Raw genomic sequence first — 20,706 nt, 5'->3', positions numbered from 1 at the left:
AAACTAAGAGGCAATCCCGATCAAGCCTTAATTTTTCTATATTATTTATGAAATCCCCACTATCTCTAATGTAACTGTTCTGTCTTTTAACTATAGGTATCAAAAAGTAATCAATAAATTTGCTTACCCTTTCGGTGACAGAGTAAAATTGAGAAATAATTGGTCTGCATGGGGGTAATTCATTTACTGTCATCGTTAGTTTTTTATCCCTTGAATAGCAAGTTCATTTAATTTGTGAAGTTTAGGAATTCTTAAAACGCAAATATTTAGAGGCATTTGGCGAGAGTTTTTCTTCGATTACAAAAAAAGTCTTTTCCAATTAAACCAGACCCATCCCCTCGTACACACATCAGACCATCCCAGGCATCTTTTATTCAACAAGAGGATAACAGGGAATTCTTGGTTTCTGGTCATCTTGGTGAGGTAGAGCTACTCCCAGTTGTCACAGAGACATGTGATCTGGAACGGTTTTCCGAAATTCCAGCAAAACCAGGAATAATAAAAAATGAACCGTCTGAGATATGCTGGCAAGATGGGGATAGTTCTCCTGAGTAAGTGGAGGACAAGACCAATACTTACACGCCCAAAAACACCACGACCATCTAATGATAAGAAAACAGTAGAACGTGCTAATGTGAAAGAATTGACCAACGGAAATAATCAATCTAATATCGACAATAACAATGGAACAAACAAAAATCTTCCAACGGAAATATTTAAGGAATGTGCTCTCAAAAGATATGTGAGTATGGAATCTGTTTTCGAAGGAGATGGTACAAAAATGAGTTTAAATTTTATATGGTCGATGGGCGACGAATGTGTTTCCTTAGAAAAGTATATAAATGTGTATACCAGAAATCCAGAAGAATTGTACGAAGCTGTCAAAAAAAGGGCTATTGAAAAAGAGGAAGAAGAAGACTACGAGGAAAATATACTAGTATTGTATGCTGTAATCAAAGCTACTCTAATCAGTATCGATAAAACTAAAATTAAGTCAAATTTTAGAGTTTTGGATTATTTCATAAGAGAAGAAGAAAAAAAAAAGGTAAATCAGCACTGAAACAAGTCCACACTGAGAATGTTGACAAGACCGCCATAGATATTATCCTTAATGATAAAATAAGAGACGAGAAGGAAACGATAGTTCTGTCACCAATCCAAACCGGAAGTTTTTATGAGGATATAGACGGTGCCGATAGATTCGATTATGAGAAGAAACCTAGTACTAGTTTTGACATTATGTTTGAAAAACCAAAGAAACGAATATCTAAACCCAAACTATCCTCCGAAAAAAGAAAAATCGTCAATTTGGTATATGACGTCACAGACCAGAATATAAAGAGCAATGCAAACAAAGAAGATATTAAACAAGAAGAAACTTTTGACAATATTTATGAAAGTCCAAAGGAACAAAGGACTGAATCAAAACTTACTTCTGGTGGTAGAAAAGCAAAGTTTCAATTGAAACATTCCATTGATGAAAAGAAAGATAAAAGTCATGATAACGGACAAAAAGAAGATACACAAACTATTGACAGTCAAATTGCTGTTGAGAATGCTAATGGTGCATTAAACGAAGATCATGCATTGAAGAAACACGTAAGTTTCAATGTCTTTTTCGAGGGTCCAAAGAAACTGAAACCTAAACCAAAGATGAGCTTTATGAAAAGAAAGCAAAACAACGAAACAAAAAACATTAATGATAACGAGGTCCAAAAAGAAGAGAGGCATGATAAATCGCCTAAAGTACCAAGTAAAACGACTGAGGTAAAACTATCAAATGGAGGAAAAATAAAAGGAAAGTTTACAAATGAAAAACTCGGAGGAAATATTAAAATGACGTTTTGATCAAAAGGAAAGATAACAATGAAAATGGGTTCAGATTCTCATTCCTTCATGGTACAACTTCTATCCCAAGCAGAATCCCTGTTATGGTTAGATTTAATGGACAAAACACGCCTTTAACCAGACTAAATAATGAACGGTCACAATCAAATTCAGTCAGACGTATTCCTTTCAGTGTATTGAAGGTTAATAACAAAAAACATAAAGCAAAAACAACTGGTCCTTTAGCTGTAAGATCAACCCCGGAGAGAAAAACATCAGTAAGACGAGGAACTGATCTAAAAACCAATAGCACAAGAAATGCCAAAAGTCCAAACGATGACAGTGGATTGCCTAGAAAAAAAGAGAGAGGTATAAAATTGCCTAGAATCACTCGGGCAAGAAAATCTAAAATACCGGTCCGAATAAAGGGCTTTGTTTGGAATACTTACGAGAGTGAAGACAAGCGAAAAATAGATGAAAATAGACGCTTACTTGCACCTTTAAATCCAATTCCAAAAAATAAAAAAAACGTCGTCATAGTGACTGCATAATACAAAGGCTCGATCCGAATGAACATTTACCCCAAATATGTCATAGTTATTCAAAGAGAGAAGAGCAAGCAAAAATTCCGGACGCAAATATAAACCTTGTTTCCGCTACTCTCATGACCATAGGCGAGAAAGCCGAAAGAACTTGTCCAGAGTCTACATCAGAAGTCCTGCAGTTACCGGCAATAACTTCCCAAAATACAATGGTAAACATAAGTCATCATATATCAACATCAGGATTAACTCGTCTCACACAGATAGGAAGAAGGGAATCCTTAGATGCAAACAGAATATTATCGCCTTCTGTAATGGGAACGTTACCACCAATAGTCGGCAGAAGTGACACGTATGTAAACCAACCATTGTCAGCCTCTGGATTCAGAAAACTTCCTCCAATAAATAGCACAAGCAAAACAACGGAAATGGAACGTCCGGTGTCGTCTGCTAGGTTATCGCCTTTTTACCGCCTTCGAGAAAACAGAAAACCGACCATTATCGGCATGTGGATCACCAAAACTTCCACCAATTATAGATGGAAATACATCCGAAATGTGTCGTCCTACGTCATCACTATTCGGGTATACACTTACTCCCACCCATAGTAAGTTATAAACGAGGCTCAGCTGAAGACGAAAAAGCACCAGTTGAAGAATCAAATCGATCGAGAGGAAACTGATTTATCAACTAACAGGGCAAAATAATTATTTTTTTTGTTATTTTATTTTTATGTTTTAGTTTATTTATATAAAGATGTTTTCTATATACATGAATTTAAATATATTCTATTTCCTGTCGTTTACATATATAAAAAAAGAAGATGTGACATGAATGCCAATGAGACAATTCTCCACAAGAGACCAACAGAAATTAACGGCTATAGTCACCGTACGGCCTTCAACAATGAGCAAAGCCCATTCCGTATAGTCGGCTATAAAATGACAATGTAAATCAATTCAAACGAGAAAACTGACCTAATTTATGTACAAAACATGAACGAAAAACAAACATGTAACACATACACAATTATATTGATTAAACCGTTTGTTTTCCCGTTTGAATGGATTTATACTAGTAATATTTTGGGGCTTTTTATATCTTATTGTTCATTGTGAGTCAATGCTCCGTTTTGAAGAAGGTATTTTACATATAATGGTTTACTTTTACAAAATGTGATTTGGATGTAGAGTTGTTCATTTGCACGCATAACACTGAGGAAAAAAATATGGTAACTTGGTCATCCCCCGACCGGCAGTAAAACGCTTGCAAAAGTAGGCCGTCCGTTTTGGCTGTGCGAGATGTACAAGTTTGCAGCCACGTCTGGTCAGAAAAGGGACGTTAATGTGATGCCTCGAGAGTGTCATTTTGCAACAACTCTTTGAGGGGTCCGTACGTGGCCTGTTACAAGGCAAAATTTCTGACCTATCCAATATACCCTCATTTTCCAGTGGCAGTCCAGATTTTCCCGAACATCATCCAGGGTGGCCACTTTAACAAGACCTACCTAATTCCAGTTTAAATTGTTAACTAGTTCTCGTCCTGAACATGCATGTCTTTGAAATATTTGCACTGGATGTTAATTTATTCTCGTCCTGAACATGCATGAAATATTTGCCACTGGACGACCAACAATCAATCAATCAATTATAAATATATATATGTTTCTTTTTCGCATTTGTGGTATCTTCAAAGTGCAAAACGGAATAAAAACGGTTCTAAACGAAATAAAACAAGGTTTGCCAAATTGGAACGAAATGAAACAAAACGAAGAATGACGAAACGAGATGAAAAGAACATTAAATTTTATTTAAAAGATAATGTAAAAAGTAAAACAAGAAACAGACGTTTTTAGCCTATAAAATTGAATAATAAAAAAAGATGTTTCTCTAAGCGAAGCATACATTTCAAAATAAGACAGACTTCGATTATGATCATTCATTTTAATCTAAATTCTTTAAAGACTATATGATACTTCCTTCAACAATGATATAGAAATATCATGAAACCCTTAAGGGCTTTCTCCTGTTTGGAAAACATAGTTCTAAATCTGTTTACAGATGCATTAAACAGATTATTTTACTTATAGAAAAATCTTTGGCATAAATAAGCGTTTCCGATAATTCATTCCGAACTATTTGGTTAATTAATTATAAGATAACAGCGAATTTCGAATTGTTTGTCGAAATGGATAAAAGGAATTCCTGGTTGAATAGTTAACTTGTTATCGTTTTTCTTTTATATTTTTTCCATAACGTCACTTGCTTAATTGACGAAGCACCCATAATTTAGGTGTACATGACTGATTTATAACAAAACGTTTTTAAATTGTTTCGCTTCAACTGGGAATCGAGAATAGAAATATGGACACTCAGGTCCTTTTCCGACCAACAACAAAAGCCTTGCCAAAGATGGGCGTTTCCCGTTTGGCTGTATTGGAAGTACAAGTATGCAGTTATGTCCAGTTAGAATTGAACATACAGAGAGAGTGTCAAGCTCTATAGGCGTTGAGAACTTGGTTTCATCTCCCTATCCAATGTAACCCAATGTTCCAGTGACGGTCTAGATTTGCCGACTTTCACCACAAACGGCCTTTATTACACAACCTTCATATTGTATTTATTGTTTATTTGTTCAATTCCTGAACATGCACAAAAGTATGCCACTAGACGTCAAACAACCAACAATCAATAATCTAAAATTGCCGTTTACAAACTTGAAAATGTTAAAAAAAAACTTAGGATTCAACTTCCTCAGGCAAAGTTGAGCTTAGATAGCTATATTACTTTTAAGTCACTTTTGTTCTTTTTGCTCTTCAATAGGTCCAGTTGTTATGCATCATTGGCTTTCAAATATTCAGCTTTGAGCGTTCCAGATGCCGGTAATTATTATTTGTATCAGCCTTAATTGTTTTACATGTGGATAAAAGATAAAATCATAAAAAACAATAACTAGGTTGCAAATTATTAAACGGCCTTTCATGGTGTGATTTTTTTGTCGAAGCTGTGACTTTTGTCGTAGAAAACTCGACATAGGGATAGTCATCCGACGGCGGCGGTAGCGGTGACGTTACCTAACTTCTTAAAAGCTTTACATTCTAGAAGGTGCAAGACCTAGATGCTTCATAATTTGTTTATATTTGCCTTATGTTACGAAGTTTTTGTTAGTCACATGTCCAATATACCATAGGTTAACTATGTTTGGTGTACGGAAATATTTTATGATGTTGATGTCAATCTCACAGGTTTTATTTGACCTTTACCTCATTTTCATGGTTCATTGAAAAGTGTTAAGTTTTTCTGTGTTTTGGTATGTTTTCTTAAATTATAAGTGACAGGTCAACTATATTTGTTGTATGAAAGGATCGTAAACTGTACATGTCTGTCTAGTATGCTTTATCTGCCGTTGACGTCATTTTCATGGTTCATTGGTCAGTGTTCTAGGTAACGTCTATTTCTTATAAACTACATGTATAAGCAATTATAGGTCAACTATGTGTACGGTATTGAATGATTGTAAAGTATACATGTATACATGTATGTCTCGTTTAGTGTATATTACCTTGATCTCATTTTCTTGGATCATGTTGAGTTGATGTGAAACTTGTTAGAAAGCTTCATATTTAGTACTACTTGTATCAACATAAAATCAATGATTAGTAAAGAAGGCGAGACATTCCAGCGTGTGCACTCTTCTTTTATTTAATTCTTTAGTTTTCTTGTCCCTATTTTGAAAACTCAGGGGTTCGCAACTGTAATATAATATATAAATATCAATCATAAAATATTTAAAAAAAACGGAAAAAAGTAGCATGAAATGGAAAATATTAGCATTATGTCGAAAATGGAAAAATATTGAGCAACATTGAAATATATTTTGTGACTAATTAGGAATATCTAATTATTCTTCACTTAATAAAAGATATAAACTAGTAAAAAATCAGTTTGAAATACCAAAAATGGCTTAATTTTTGTCCACATTTTCTTTTAAAAACCAAGGACCGTTTGATAAAAACCTCGACGTTTTCTAGATTGATTGATTGTTTGTGTTCTAACGAAACTTTTAAGGTCAAATTTGGGGCTATTTCGTGGCGGTCAGTTTAATGGGTGGAAGAAGCGGGAGCGCCCAGATAAAACCAACGACCTTCGATAGGAAAACTGGCAATCCAAGTCAATTATGATTGAGTTCCTGGACGTTTGTAATGTTGCTATCGAAAAAAAAATTAATAATATATAACGCTGATTTCTATTTTAGTGAAATTGAAGAAAATTGTGCATATAGCATGTCATGGACAACGTGATTGTACAGGAAAGGCCCAAGTAATTGTACAATTAACTTGCAAGCGATTGTACAATTAATGAAATATCCGACATTGAGATAGAAATAAATATAAGAAGATGTGGTATATAGTTATCAAATGTACCAGGATTATAATTTAGTACACCAGACGCACGTTTCGTCTACATAAGACTCATCATTGACGCTCATATCAAAATATTTATAAAGGCAAACAAGTACAAAGTTGAAGAGCATTGAGGATCTAAAATTCCCAAAAGTTGTGCCAAATACGGTCAAGGTAATCTATGCTTGGGATAAGAAAATCCTTAGTTTTTCGAAAAATTCAAAGTTTTGTTAACAGGAAATATATATAAAAAAAAAAAATACCACATTATTGATATTCATGTCAGCACCGAAGTATTGACTACTGGGCTGGTGATACCCTCGGGGACGAAACGTCCACCAGCAGTGGTATGAGTGCCAATAAGAAAACACTCCAAACAAGACACAATTTAAACAATCCATAATTGTAAAATATAAGGGCATATATGATAAGCATGGCGACACATTCAACTGCTATGCATTCACACAACATGAACAACACACACTGTGGTATATAGATATAAGAAGGTGTGGTATGAGTGCCAATAAGACAACTCTCCAATGAAGTCACACTTGGATGGATATTATATGTAAAGAAATGTACATGTGAAAATGTACATTTGTTTTTCACTATTTTTTGATATCATTTATCGCTGTTGTGTGACACTTTTGATCGATTTACTCTTAGGGAGCTACCATTTGATTTTTAGGGGGGAGGGGGATAGGATGAACAACTTTGTCCTGCATTTGTTTTTAGTTGTAATATCTGTCCTGCCTTGTTTTTTTCCACTCTATTCGGTCCTGCCTTTTTTTTTTTTTAACCTAAATTGTCATCCTGACTTTTTTTACTCCCATAAAAATCAAATGGTAGCTCCTTTAAGCCCAACCTTTCTTAGCAACACTATTTGAATGCGTACTATTACTACTATATCGTTTTTATTATTTGATTGGAGCAGAAACGATACATGATAACATTTTAGTTCATTTAATTTTCCATCTAGCAACTTATAAGTTTTGAATGTCGGCGCCCCGCTTGACAGTATCCCAAATGACAAAACAACAAACACATTTTGTTTCGTCATATTTGACTTTATTTCGTTTCGTGTTTTTTTTTTCTTGTTTTACACTTAACATGTGAATGAATGAATAATTAAGTTGCGAAGCAATAATAACATGCTATTGCAATACATAAACAAGTATATACATACAATGTGCAAAAAATGCGTCATAAATGAATAACAAGTATGTTCTCTTTTCGTCCGTTTTCCAATATTTTATTTCTCAGTCATCTACACAAAAAAACTTTGATAAACGGAAAAAAATCAAAACGGAAAGTTAAGTTACGTATTTTCAAATTGATTAGATATCTAAACTCTGAAATTTCAAACTAGTTTTGGAATTTTGAAACTGCAAATTTACGTTACAATTAACATATTGCATGTTCTTTGTAGGAATATGCGTGTAATATTTGCCACTGTCCGTTATTTTTTTTATATCCATCAATGGTAAGCCATCAGCACTGTCATGTAGTTATGCAAATATTTTATGGTTCAGCGAGATGAGACGTCCGATATTGAATTTGGTCGATTATAACATCATATCTGAATGAAATTATCATGAACCTTTATAATCAAATTATAGATTTTTGTTAATTCCAAATCATAATTATAATGCATTCGATTGTATGCACAAACGTGTGAACATAGCCAAATATACCAAATGTATGTGCGTTATCGAAACATATTGTGTGCACATCTTCTTATAACGTCAACAGTATATGTGCAGGTATGTTGGTAACGTCTATGATATTTTGTTTGTAACGTCACAATAGCGCCCAGAAGAAACCTACTTCTCTGTTGTCGAAAGGAGCTTTTACTTCACGACCTCAAACATTAGCGTATATGATAAAACTGACCAGTCTTTGAAGATATTGAGATTTAAGAAGAATTCATCAAAGACGAAGGTAAGTTGCTATTTTGATATTTATACAAATAGATCGAAAATATTATACTTTGATAGAGATCCACCCGTTATAGTCCTGCTATAGATTGTAAGCGGTTTTGTTTGGTCTTTGTTTTCAAAACATTTTGGAAATACATGAATCATAAATGAGTTTGGCAATATGTTGTACTGTTCCACCACTGTCCCAGGTAAAGAGGAGGGTTGGAATCCCGCTAACATGTTAACCCCGCTAAATATTCTGTATTTATGTGCCTGTTCCAAGTCAAGAGCCTGTAATTCAGGGGTTGCCGTTTGTTTATGTGTTACACGTTCATTCTTTTTACATAAATTAGGCCATTAGTTTTCTCTTTTTATTTTTATTACTTTGACATTTCGGGACCTTTTATAATTGACTATGCGGTATGGGTTTTACCATGCGCATAGCTACGTTTACGTCTAAACGCCCGGGCGTACACTTGAATTTGGTAAAACAAAATATTTTCATCTAGATATTATTAAAAGAATTGGTTAACAGTACGTCAACTTTCTAAGTATTTCTTCAATTGCTTGTAATTTCGAATAAAAATGACAAAATTGGTGTCATATTTATATATTTGTTCATTTTCTGTCAAAGTCTATATCTACTGTGATTTCTATACTCGATTTCCTTTTTTAAAGTAATTCCTTATGTACATAGATTCGAAATGTGGTTTGAATTTTTTTTTTGATTATAACTGTGTAGATGCAGGTTCAGTATGTGGTTAAAGTTTTGATATATCAATAACTTTGGCAAACAATTGTATGATTTTAAGATAGCTGGACAAAAACTGTTCAAGGTCAAAAGAGTATCCAGCGCATCATGACGAAATTATATATGATGAATTTCCCGTAATTTATGGATTTTTAAAAGAAATTTCTTGTGAAGTATTTACATTCTGAGGTTAAAATTTGGTATATATAAATTATTTGTAAAACTGTGGTCAAAGTTAATGAAACTTTCATGGAGGAAAATGCGTATAGCGCACGAATAAATTTCCATCCGCTGGTATCTATGATGTCGAGTTAATTTACATGATAAATTTATAAACCTCCATATTTTGTCATGAAACTTGTGCAGAAATTAAATGAAAATATTTGATTTGTTTAAATCCTGTAATGGACTGATAAATGAATAAACTTTTCGCGGAGAGAAATTTCAGGCGAGAACCAGGGTTCTATTTACACATTTTAATATTGCACCTCGGAACAACTCAGAAAATTTATCATTTCATGCTCATTTACGATTCTACATAATGAATGAATATATTAAACATGAAAAAATAACCATTTTGAAACTTAAGAATGTTGTTACTGATATGAATTTTCAATGACAGGAATGGTATGTCATTCTCGATAATTAAAAAAATTCCAGAGACTTAGCACCCGCTCATCTACTATACCAGCTGGTTCATTGACATGGATCCAATAGGGCCTAAAGGCCCTGACCGAGGTTCGGGCGTACACTTGAAAATGACCTAGCTACGCCACTGTTTACTCATTGTTGAAGGTGGAACGGTGACCTATAGTTGTTAATTTCTGTGTCATTTTGGTATCTTGTGGCGATTTGTCTTATTGACAATCATACCACATCTTCTTTTTTTTTATATTATATTTGGTATCGATGTAAAATAGACAGATTTTTCGCCTGTTTAAGATAAATATTTAAATGAAGTCCACCATAAAATAAAAAAAATCTACATTTAAGCTAGCTATTATTTGGAAGAGCATAGTAAAATAAAAGGAAATATATTTTAATGAAGTAATTCTGGCTTAGTTGTTGGTATTGCATGATAGTCAAATCTAACTTTTGAACGTTCGGATTGAGAGACAGGAATTAACTTGTTTCTTCTCGTCTTTCACAAGAAGCAAAATCTACAAATTATAAACTTTTCTCGTTTGGAGTTTTTTACATTGTCATTTCGGGCCTTTTATAGCTGACTATGAGGTACTGGCTCATTGTTGAAGGCCGTACTGTGACATATTGAAGTTCATTTCTATGTCATTTTGGTCTCTTGTGGAGAATTGTCTCATTGGCAATCATACCACATTCTTTTTTTTTTAATTCTAAACATTAATAAAAAAAAAAGTAAGAAAGAAGACGATAAAAAAAGAAACCACAAAAGCTATGTACAATCTTCATGTAAATACTCGCTAGTAAGGAATGCTTTTTTTTGGTTCCCTTTTTCAGGTTTCCGTCTCTCTGCATTCATGAACTTAAGTTTACATGGTAATAATTTTTATATGATTTGCATATCTATAAATACTTGAATTGGATTGGTCAATTAGAATTTTTCTCTCAGTTTACACTTCGATAAACCATGTTTCCGAAACTACTTTTGTAATCTATTCATGCGCGATACACAAGCTTGCAGTGATCCCGGGATTTTCAGCAAATTGAGATTTAAAAACAATTGCATAACAGTTGTGACTATTCTAGTGCATATATAACAAAAAAAGAAATAATTTTAATGCACTAAAGCTTCGAAAATGTATAAAAATAAAATTTACTAAAATTCCGCGAAATTTAATGAAGGATTTGGCGGATTTACGTCATGACAAAACACGACGTCATACGAATGGAAATTTTCAAGGGAAAGATGATTTCGTTACGTGTACGCTTCAAATTCGAATAACATTTAATTAAAATGAAGTTTTTGAGGTAGGTGCTATTTCATTTAGGATTCCGTTGTATTTATCGGACATTTATGGTTTTTAAAAAATCAAGATGGCGGCGTACTCCTTAGTTACGACTTGCCATTGTGCTTTTGATGGTGAATATGTATAGTAGCCATCAACAAATAAAATGTTTATTAAATATCACAAATGTTTGGCTGAAGAATTATAAGGATTAAACCCATTTTTTCTAGAGGTTATTGATGTGTAAACCGGGGCTCTTACTCACAAACTCAACATAAAAGTCCTTCGGACTTTTATTCAGTTTGTGAGTTAATCGCCCCGGTTTACACATCAATAACCTCTAGAAAAAATGTGTTTAATCCTATAATGTTATTTCATGGTTTTACCTTTTGCTCATAAACGTCAGATGTTTTATTGTTGACTTGGTTTATACTATTTTTTTTTCGTTAACAACACGTTCTTATGCCTGTTTAAAGTATCCCCTTTTTTATTTATTAGAAATCTGTGCAATAGTGCATCACTGGACAAGTCTGAAATGTCAGACCACCAGTATGATGTGACATTTCACGATATGGTAGTGGACCAAGACTACCAGGACGAAGAAATGTTTTCTCAGTAAGTATATTATTTTAACTTATATCATGGAAGACGACACATACATTAACCAGTCAGGCATGTTTTGTTGCCATTTATGTTTTCATGGAGGTATACGGAATTTAGTTCACTCTTTATTACCGGAGGATTGTCATTCATAACTTTGATCCACGAATATAGAAGAAAGTCAAACATACAGGGAGAAAACAGAATCTAGCAATACTAATATTGTTAGGCACGAATATCAATAATTGTGATGTTTTAAATTTTAATTAAGGGATATTATAAAATAAAAAAAAAAATCAAGTCCAAAAACTGAGGAAAATTTTTATGTTATAATTATAAATAAAAGACAGAATCTCTGAGCTCTATATGGTTTGCACTATAGACCATCGTTTTACATGTATCATTTCTTTTTTTGTATTGTCATCTCAAGATCACTTGTACAAATGTATCCACCCACAAAAACTGACCGCCACAAAATCGCCAAAAGTGGTGTGGCCAATCAATCAATTAGTCAATCAATGTACCTGTGATTTGTGGTGCATTTTTATTTTTGCCGTATTACATTGTTTAAACATCGGGTTAGAAGAAGAATGACTAGAAGTTCCGGTGCTCTCCCCGAACTATTTATAATTAACCAGGGACTTTCTTACGGAAGCCGATAAGGGCCATTCAAGAAAAAATTTTATGTCGTAATTACGACATAGCATGTCGTAATTTCGACATAACATGTCGTTATTACGACATCGCGATGTCGTTATTTTGACATAACATGTCGTTATAACAACATCACTATGTCGTAATTTCGACACAACATGTCGTAATAACGACATCACTATTTTGTAATAACGACATCGCCATATTTATAAAAGAATATGTATTATGATTGCGAAGAGACTAAATGACACAGAAATTAACAACTATAGGTCATCATAATGCCCTCAATAATTAGAAAAAGCCCCCGCATAGTCAGCTATAAAAGAGGTACGAAAGATACCAGAGGGAGAGTCCCCGAAATGCTGTGTGGCAGACAGTGTTATTTATAAATTATTAGCTCCCTTGGTAAAACTCCAAATTTCATATTGAATGTATTTCATTGTTAAATAATTTACATGAAGCTTAATAAGTATATATTTGTTAATTGCATAGCTTTTGCTATTTGAATCCATTGGTTAAAGATATTTATTTATATTGTAAAATTTAATATTTGCATCGTCGCAAAATCTTTGGTTACCTTCTTTGGTTTTCTTCTGTGAGAAACTTATATATTTTATAGATCCCCTCTGGTATCTTTCGACCGTCCCTCTTTTATAGCTGACTATGCGGGGGCTTTTCTAATTATTGGGGGCATTATGATGACCTATAGTTGTTAATTTCTGTGTCATTTAGTCTCTTGGCAATCATAATACATATTCTTTTAAATATATAGCGATGTCGTTATTACGACATAGCTATGTCGTTAAAACAGCTATGTCGTTAAAACGACATAGTGTTCGTAATAACGACATGTTATGTCGAAATTACGACATAGCGATGTCGTAATAACGACATGTTATGTCGAAATTACGACATAGCGATGTCGTAATAACGACATGTTATGTCGCAATTACGACATAGCGATGTCGTTATAACGACATGTTATGTCGAAATTACGACATGCTATGTCGTTATTACGACATGCTATGTCGTTATTACGACATCATTTTTTTTAATGGCCCTTATCGGCTTCCGTTATACTTGAATTTAAATATAAAAATCAGAACAATTGATTTGAAATTGATTAATATAAACAAACTTGGTTGAAGGTAAATATAGAGATGTTTAAGTTCTTAGAAATGCCGCGCTAATACTAATGACAATAAAAGAAGAACAATAAGAAGGAAGTGTTTGAAGTTTTATATCAAATTTGAAGAACTTTACTATAGATATTATGGGAAGAAGGCAAATCAGAATTTTGGTATTAGATAATGTCTATTGCCATAAAATATTGTCCCCCAAGCTAAGTTGACAGAAAAAAGTTATGAATTATGATCCACCCAGAGGACAATTTTTCGTAGTAATTGTCATTGAGTTGTGTCTTCTAAGGAAAATAATACTGAACTGCATTTTTACTTATTTAAATGTAAATCATAATTTTATACATGTATATTAAAAATATAATCTACTAGTAAATAAGAAGGTAAGGATGTTGTGAGTGACAATGAGACAACTCTCTGTCAAAGTAAAATGTATTTAAAAAAAGCTATTATAGGTTCAAATACGTCCAATATTAACAAGGCAAAGAATACATTTAATACTAGATATAATCATATTACAAAATGGGAAGGCGAATATAATGTCCTGTAAACAAATGTCCACCTGGACATTTGTTTTACAGAATTATGATATTAAATAATGTCCATTATCATGGACACTTTTTCGTAGGTATGAAATTGTGGCCGGGACACATATAAATAAGCAAATATTGTCCATGGACAGTTTTTACCATGCAAGGATGCCCACCATTGCCCATGAGGGACATTATTAAATCCTAAAGAAAAAAATGCAATTTATATAACAAACTTCATTGTGTTTCCTAGACATCTTCTGAGTAGTAGTGTGTACATTAAACATTTTTCCGAAATACAACTAACCTAATCAAATTACGACGTAAAAAAATAACATTAAGTCTTTACGTTTCAGTTAAATGAACTTCATGCTTCATATCAAATATTGATACATAATTCGTTATAATATTTATTCTCAGAAGACAACTCTCAAGATATGTCCCAAACTGCTTAAAATTAATCCTTTATATTATTGCGGAGGTCAATGGCACCTTAGATTTATTACTGCCTTTGATCTGCTTCAAGGTTATTAACAGTTTGTAATTACTATAAAACAGATTAGCAATTGATCAAGCACGATAATTAGTGGCTGATTGTTTTTTTTATTTCAAAAAAATGTTAAAAGAAAACACAGGAGAAAGATATAATTGCCAATGCAATTAGGTAACTATCCACAAGAGAGTAAATGACGTAGATGTACGCAGCAATATGAAAATAAGTAGATATGATATGATTGCCAATGAGACAATTATCCATTAAAGTTCAAATGAAATGATGATGAGCAGTTATATATCCCCTTACGCTATTCAAAAGTAAGAAAAACCATAGGTTGTAAACGAATGCTAAGTAGTATTCTATAAATATCCTCGTCATGTAAAAAGTTAAAACAGTTTAAATGAAAAATCTAACTGATTTATGTACAAACCAAATATGATAAACATCAATAACGCTTAATTAAAAGCTACTGAGTTCGGTCTTTTAATAACAATCGATTCCTAACTTCTATAGATTGAATCTTCAATCGGGAAAAGTATATTGTATCTTTAACCCTTAACCCATAGACTTTTGATATTGCTTCTCTTCACGGTTCGAAACTATAAAAGTTTTATTGACGCTTGCTTCAAATCATGATTTAAGAAATATCGATTGCCTTAATTGTGGTGTGGATAATATTCTATTTGCTTGTGTGATAGATTCGCGAACATGCCACGTACAAGAAAAGATATTAAACAATAAAGAAAAGGCATAAGACAACCGTATGAATGTACAATACTCAATCAACAATTATTGTTTCATGTTTACGCAGAAAAAAAAATCGCAAAAAACTGAACTCCGAGGAAAATTCAAAACGGAAAGTCCCTAATCAAATGGCAAAATCACAAGCTCAACCACATCAAACGAATGTACAACAACTGTCATATGCCTGACTAAGTACAGGTATTTTCTTATCTTATATAGAAAATTGTAGATTAAACCTGGTTTAATAGCTAGCGAAACCTCTCACTTGTATCATATTGACCTCGATTTGTGAACATTTTTTTTTATCATTGTTTCATGTTCACGTAGGACCGATACACGTCGTACTTGTTAAAAAGGTCAAACTAGTGTACGTTTACAGTTACCTCGTGTAATGTTCAATAGAATTTAAATTGCAATCTTGTATCATCATTCCACTCGAGTGTTTCCACTTGTTCATGTAAAAAAAGAGTAAACAATAAGTCTCATGGTGTTCACATTAGGGCAACAATTTACAATGGCGGATATTTGTTTCATATCTTCATCACTTCTGATATAACTCATTTATAATACCAGGCTTAAAAAATATATTCAGAGGCGCGTTTCGTCTACAGCAGACCTACCAGTGACCCTAGAATCGAAAAGTTAAGAATGCTAAATTAAGTGCTCAGAATCTACAAAAAATATCAGCGAACATTGAATCCTCGCAGAAAATGATAAGCAACCGGTTTATCTAAACCAAAAGACAGGGTGAATTTGACAATACGATACTGATGATGACATTAAACGTATGTTTCATTATAATACGTTATTTTCATTGGTTTACAGCAATCGTGTGGCATACACAATTAAGTGCTTAGGTTATCAAAAGGAAAAAATGATTTATTGATCCTAGCAAAATGATGTAAGTATAAAAAAAACGGGCTATTGAAAAAGAGGAAAAAGAAGACTATGAGGAAAATATATTGTATGCTGAAGAAATCAAAGCTAGTCTTAAAACTAAAATTAAGTCAAATTTAAGAATTTTGGATAATTTTATAAGAGAAAAAGAAGAAAAAGAAAAAGCTAAATCAATACTGAAACAAGTCAACACTGAGAATGCTGATGAGGCAATATATGGTACCCTTAATGAAAAAAATAGAGCCGATGAGGAAAAGATAGTTCTGCAACCAGACCAAACCGGAAGTTGTTACGAGAATACAGACGGTTCAAATGAAGTCGGTTTGGAGAAGAAAATGAATACTACCTTTGAAATAATTGAAGAAATCAAAGCTAGTCTAAAAGGTTTCGATAAAAATAAAATTAAGTCAAATTTGAGAATTTTGGATAATTTGATTAGAGAAGAAGAAGAAAAAGAAAATGCTAAATCAGAACTGAAACAAGTCCACACTGAGAATAATAACCAGGCCACCGTAGATGTAACCGGAAATGATAAAATAAGAGACACGAAGGAAAAGATAGTTCTGTCACCAGACCAAATCGGAAGTTGTTATGAGGATACAGACGGTACAAATGAAGTTGGTTATGAGAAGGAAATTAGTACTTGTTTTGACATAATTTTTGAAAAACCAAAGAAAAGAATGTCTAAACCTAAACTCTCTTCCGAAAAAAGAAAAACTTCTGATGCCTAACGTCATAGAACAGAATATTAAGAGGAATGAAAACAAAGAAGATGTAAAACTGGAGGAAAAGAAAATTAATACTTGTTTTGACATTATGTTTGAAAAACCAACGAAACATACTTCTAAACCCAAACTCTCCTCGGAAAAAAGAAAAACATTCAATCTGATGCCGAACGTCACAGACCAGAATGTTAAGAGCAGTGAAAATATTGAAGATGTTAAACTGGAGGAAAAGAAAGTTAATACTAGTTTTGAAATTATGTTTGACAATTCAAAGAAAAAAAGTACTAAACCGAAACTCACCTCTGCTGGCAGAAAGGCAAAGTTTCAATTGAAATATTCTATTGATGAAAAGAAAGATGAAAGTGTGATAACGAACAAAACGAAGATGAAACAACTGCTGACAGTCATATTGTTGTTGAAAATATTGATGATACATGTAAATACAAAGAAGAGCAGGAAATGAAGAAAAATGTAAGTTTTGATGTCTTTTTCGAGAATCCCAAGAAACTCAAACCTAAACCAAAGCTGACCTCTACTAATAGAAAGCAAGAAAACGAAACAAAATACAACATTGGTGATAACAAATTCCAAAAAGAAGAGAATCATCAGAAATTGCCTATAGTACCTAGTAAAACAACTGAGGTAAAACTTTCAAATGGAGGAAAGTTTACAAATGGAAAACTCGGAGGAAAGTTTACAAATGACGTTTTGATCAAAAGGAAAGATAACAATGAAAATGGGTTCAGATTCTCATTCCTTCATTATACTACTACTAGCCGAAGCAGAATCCCTGTTATGGTTAGATCTAATGGACAAAACACGTCTTTAACCAGACTAAATAATGAACGGCCACAATCAAATTCAGTCAGACGTTTTCCTTTCAGTGTATTGAAGGTTACTAACACATACAAAGCCAACATTACTGGTCCTTTATCTGTAAGATCGATCCCGGAGAGCAAAATATCAGTAAGACGAGGAACTGATCTCAAAATCAATAGCACAAGAAATGCCAAAAGTCCAAACGATGACAGTGGATTGCATAGAAAGAGAGAGAGAGAGGTACAAAATTGCCTAGAATCACTCGGGCAAGAAAATCTAGAATACTGGTCCGAATAAAGGGCTTTGTTTGGAATACTTACACAATGACGACAAGCGAAAAATAGATGAAAGTCGACGCTTACTTACACCTTTAAGCAGAATTTCAATTCCAAAAGATAAAATACGTCGTCTAAGTGACTGTATTATACCAAGGCTCGATCCGAATGAACATTTACCCCAAATATTTCATAGTTATTCAAAGAGAGAAGAGCAAGCTAAAATTCATGAAGCAAAACGAAATCTTGTTCCTTCTAATCCCATGACCATAGTCGAGAAAGGCGTAAGAACTTGTCCAGGGTCAACATCAGAATTTCTTCAGCTAACGTCAACGACTACCCAGAATGCAATGGTAAAACAAGTTATCCTGTATCAACTTCAGGATTAACTCGCCACACGCAGATAAATGGAAGAAAGGAATCCGTAAATGAAAACAGAATAGTATCTTCTGTTATGGGAACGTTACCACCAATAGTTGGCAAGAATGACACTCAAATAAACAGACCCCTGTCAGCCTCTGGATTCGCAAAACTTCCTCCAATAAAAAGCACAAACAAAACAATTGAAATGGATCGTCCAATGTCGTCTGCTAGGTTATCGCCGGTGTTTGCCGCATTCGAGAAAACAGCGAATCGACCATTATCGGCACGTGGATCACCAAGTCTTCCACCAATGATCGATGGAAACAAACACGTTCGAAATGTGTCGGCCAACGTCATCACTATCTGGGTATATACTAATCCCACCCATACCAAGTTATAAGCGAGGCTCCGTTGAAGACGAAAATGTACCAGCTGAAGAATCAAACCGATCGAGAGGAAACTGATTTACCACCAACAAGGCAGAATAATTATGATTTTGTTTTGAAATTTTATTTTGATGTTTTGTTTTATTGAAATAAAAGATTTATTCTATATACATTGGCATGGATTGAAAAGTAAACAGTCAACGAAGGAAAACATTCAGAAAACTTAAACATTAGAAACAAGTTTTATGGGAAATGATATCTTACATTTATGAGGCTTTGTATGGCAAGGGAAGTGTGTTTACATTTATTTAGTCTTTAATTTTTTTTGGTCATATTTCTCTATTCTTGATTTGTTTTGTTTTCCCCTCATATATATATATATTTAGATAAATAGATAATTTTGAAAGATACACGAAGATGCAGGAGAAGGATACAATACAAAGGCTTACTTCTTACAAATCTTACAATATATGAGCCCCGTCGGACAGAAATCGACCTTATGCAAATCTAGTTACCTATTTGGTTTTGAAAAACAGAAAATCTAGGGCTTAAAATATTTATAGTCTTATGTAAGAATACTGGGTTAGAAAATAAATAGGACACCCGTTTAATGTTTAAAACCGTATTTTGGTCTCTAGATGTATTTTGATATATGTGTCGGTGTCTTCTTTTAATCAAATACCACCACCACTGCAAGGAAAGATTGAAACAGATACCTTGCCATCGCGGAGAGTTCTTCAAGATTGAAACAGATACCTTGCCATCGCGGAGAGTTCTTCAAGATTGAAACAGATACCTTGCCATCGCGGAGAGTTCTTCAAGATTGAAACAGATACCTTGCCATCGCGGAGAGTTCTTCAAGATTGAGACAGATACCTTGCCATCGCGGAGAGTTCTTCAAGATTGAAACAGATACCTTGCCATCGCGGAGAGTTCTTCAAGATTGAAACAGATACCTTGCCATCGCGGAGAGTTCTTCAAGATTGAAACAGATACCTTGCCATTGCGGAGAGTTCTTCAAGATTGAGAAAAATAAAAATGTACATTCATGGTGGTTAGCGTGTCAGAAAATTGTCACTGTTAATAATCATCAATAGTTATTCTGTCATCACTAATCAGTCGAGATTACTTATCTACATATTTTTTATGAATATCACGACGGGTGTCACATGTAGAACAGGATTTTATTACCCTTTCAGAGCACTTGAGATAACACTGGATTTTTGTTTGTGTTCGTGTACCTCTGAGTCAGCATTTCAACAATGAGCAAAGCCCATACCGTATAGTCAGCTATAAAAGGCCCCGAAATGACAATGTAAAACAATTCAAACGAGAAAACCAACGGCCTTATTTATATAAATACTAGAGGTTCTAAAGAGTCTGTGTCGCTCATCTTGGTCTATGTGAATATTAAACAAATGGATTCATGACAAAATTGTGTTTTGGTGATGTGATGTGATTGTACATCTTACTTTACTAAAACTAGATACCCCAAAGATGATTGTGGCCAAGTTTGGATTAATTTTGCCAAGTAGTTTCAGAGGAGAAGATTTTTGTAAAAGATTACTAAGATTTACGAAAAATGGTTAAAAATTGACTATAAAGGGTAATAACTCCTAAAGGGGTCAACTGACCATTTCGGTCATGTTGACTTATTTGTAAATCTTACTTTGCCGAACATTTATTATTGCTGTTTACGGTTTATCTCTATC

The 20,706-nt window shown here is 33.5% G+C and overlaps 1 long non-coding RNA gene across 1 annotated transcript; it reads left to right on the top strand.

Annotated features, from left to right (window-relative positions):
- The first annotated feature begins 8,596 nt into the window (after window positions 1-8,596).
- Window positions 8,597-16,348, top strand: LOC139527076 (uncharacterized). Its single transcript, XR_011665258.1, has 3 exons — window positions 8,597-8,712; window positions 11,865-11,981; window positions 16,103-16,348. It is a non-coding gene; the product is annotated as an uncharacterized lncRNA (long non-coding RNA).
- Window positions 16,349-20,706: the final 4,358 nt, after the last annotated feature.

The sequence above is a fragment of the Mytilus edulis genome, chromosome 6 (assembly GCF_963676685.1).
Source record: "Mytilus edulis chromosome 6, xbMytEdul2.2, whole genome shotgun sequence".
Taxonomy (NCBI): domain Eukaryota; kingdom Metazoa; phylum Mollusca; class Bivalvia; order Mytilida; family Mytilidae; genus Mytilus; species Mytilus edulis.
The sequence above is the reverse complement of the archived record's forward strand: the minus strand, read 5'-3'. Positions and strand labels throughout refer to the sequence as shown.